This window comes from Genypterus blacodes, unplaced genomic scaffold (genome assembly GCF_046128005.1).
Source record: "Genypterus blacodes isolate CSIRO-AG114 ecotype Tasmania unplaced genomic scaffold, CSIRO-AGI_Gbla_v1 ptg000391l_1, whole genome shotgun sequence".
NCBI classification, from domain to species: Eukaryota; Metazoa; Chordata; class Actinopteri; order Ophidiiformes; family Ophidiidae; genus Genypterus; species Genypterus blacodes.
The window spans coordinates 1-2,500 of record NW_027467169.1 but is presented as its reverse complement, the minus strand read 5'-3'; the positions used below and the strand labels follow the sequence as shown (position 1 = coordinate 2,500).

The 2,500-nt window shown below is 42.2% G+C and overlaps 1 long non-coding RNA gene across 2 annotated transcripts in view; it reads right to left on the bottom strand.

The window, feature by feature from the left end:
• LOC142989199 (uncharacterized) overlaps window positions 1-2,256 on the bottom strand; it is a 3,340-nt gene extending 1,084 nt beyond the window's left edge. The window contains exons 1-3 of one of the 2 annotated variants that reach the window (XR_012960668.1): window positions 2,244-2,256; window positions 408-556; window positions 199-258 (exon numbers count right to left, since the gene is read on the bottom strand). This is a non-coding gene — a long non-coding RNA (uncharacterized LOC142989199). The other variant, XR_012960667.1, reaches the window with a different exon arrangement.
• Between the last annotated feature and the right edge of the window lie 244 nt (window positions 2,257-2,500).

Below are 2,500 nucleotides of genomic sequence, written 5' to 3'. Positions count from 1 at the left end.
CTCCTTCCCCCCCTCTCCCTCTCTCTCTCTCTCTCTCCCTCTCTCTCTCTCCCTCCCTCTCTTTCTCCCCCCCTCTCTCTCTATTTTCTCTCTCTCTCCCTCCCTCTCTTTCACCCCCCCTCCCCCTCTCCCTCTCCCTCTCTCTCTCCCTCCCTCTCCTCTCAGTCTCTCTCTCTCTATCTGTCTCTCTGTCCTTACCTCGCTCAGTTGGACCGTTGTGTCTCTGCAGGGTTGGACATGGATGGGTTGTGATGAAATCTACAATAGAAACAAATAAAGAAAAGACTTAATAATAGAAACTTAATTTGTTGTATTTCCTGGTTGTTAATTATTTTGGTGATTTGACTTTTTATTTAGGCCCCGCCCCCTCACTCATGATTGCTTATTTCATGTCTATGTTGTCTCACCGTCTTTGTCAGAGAGTTGTTGTACTGTTGCAGCGCCTCCTGGAGGTTTTCGACGATGCTACGCATGTCTGTGTTCAACGGGAACGCCGCCACTGGTCTAAGCTCCGCCCACATCACCACAAACACAAAGGGCAGGTAACCAGAATGCACTGCAACAGGAAGAGGGGCAAAAAAATACAACTTTGAGTTCATTTCAGAAAGCTAATGAGTTTTGTTGAGAGAAAGTACTTCCAGGTCTGTCTGTCTGTCTGTCTGTCTGTCTGTCTGTCTGTCTGTCTGTCTGTCTGTCCGTCCGTCCGTCCGTCCGTCCGTCCGGCCGTCTGTTGTCAAGTATTTATGAAATCTAAATCATTTATAAGAAGTAAAAAACATGTGAATAAGAATTTGAATCACAAACAAAGGTAGGGTTGTGTACTGTGAGAAAAGAGGAAGTTCAGGTGGCGATGGAAAAAGCCCTCGCAGGTTAATAAGCATCAATGGTTTGAAATGTGTTAAGAATATTAAGAAGATAACTAGGATTATGTACAATGATTATGAAACTAGAAATGTTGATGATTGCATGTGCTCAGATAATGTAATCACACCTACATCCTGTGTGAGGATAGGGGAAGAACAAAGGACAAGTAGAGCTTACACAAGAGATCGGGAAATTGTGCAAACGGTTCAGATCACAGGGTTATAAAAGTTACAGCAACGCTAGAATCTAGCTTCAGTCTTCAAAAGCCATCAGGATCTCAAGGATTATCTCTTGGATTACTAGAGGGAGTTTGTGAGCGGCCCTAACCCCCCAGGCTGGACTAGGAGATGTTTGAATGATTTTAATGTGGAGTTTGGGATGAAGTGATCGGTAACAATAATCTGTATACGAGTTTTAAATATAGTAAAGTTGTATTAACAATTCATTTACACCAAAATCAATTAATCTTTTTTAATTCTTTAATTCTTTTTAATCATTAATAATTAGTTTGCAGTAGTATGAAATTAGGAACCTTAATAAGAGTATATTAATAATTAAATGACATTAGTTTCAAATTAGGGAAGTTAACAAAAGTAAGTTAATAATTAGTTTACACTAGAAACAGAGTTTTGAACTTAATAGAAGTATATTAATAACTAGTTTATACTAGAATCAGAGCTTTAAGCTTAATGGAAGAATCTTAATAATTACATTACATTAAAATCAGATTAGGAAACTTGATAAGAGGTTATTGATAATTAAATAACAACTGGAATCAGATCAGAACAGTTAGTTAATTTAGTAGTGGAATGTCTTCTAATAGTTGTAATAGTAGTCTGTGTACTCTTAAGCATTAATGATTAGCATAGGGATATCCAGTATGTGATGTGTGAGTGGCTACAGCGCTGTGAGCTTTGCCCCTGCTAATAAAAACATGATCAAATCAAATCACAAAATGGTTTACATACACACACACTTCTGGACCAGTAAAGGCGCAAAGATGAGCTGACAGGAAGTGAGGTAAGAATAGGTTCTAACTGGTTAACTCTAGCCAAAGGCAAAATGAAACAGACCCTTGGGGCTCCGCTCTCATAAACACGAGCCACTAAAACCCAACCTAGCAACTGACCAAGTGCACCCGTTCATTTAGAGGAGAGCTGCCGCGAACGAACACGACCGGCTACGGTCACCGGCCCACACGGGTTATTGGGCCGGGGGTCAGCTGGGGGAAGCAGGGAAGACGTTCAGAGGAGGAGGAGGGCAGTTAGCAGCTAGGCCCTGTGAAGGTGTCTCACTGTGAAATCACCTCAGCTCTAAGCGTCTGGAAGGTAAAGGACAGAAGCTGGAACATTTAGAAGCTTTAGAAGACAAAGACTCACTGCTGCCTGCTGGTGAAGGAGCTGAAGATGAAGATGAAGATGAAGATGAAGATGAAGATGAAGATGAAGATGAGTGGAGGTTTGTCTGCGTCCTCTGTCCTCTGTGCTGCTCTGTGCTGCTCTGTGCTGCTCTGCTGAGGCGCTCATATATGCATCCCTCCATCCTGCATCCCTGGAAAAGTCTTGGAGGAAAAAGAGTCTTCCCAAGAATCTTTGTCATCGTCATCATCATCAATCATCCCTCATCCCTCCACCCG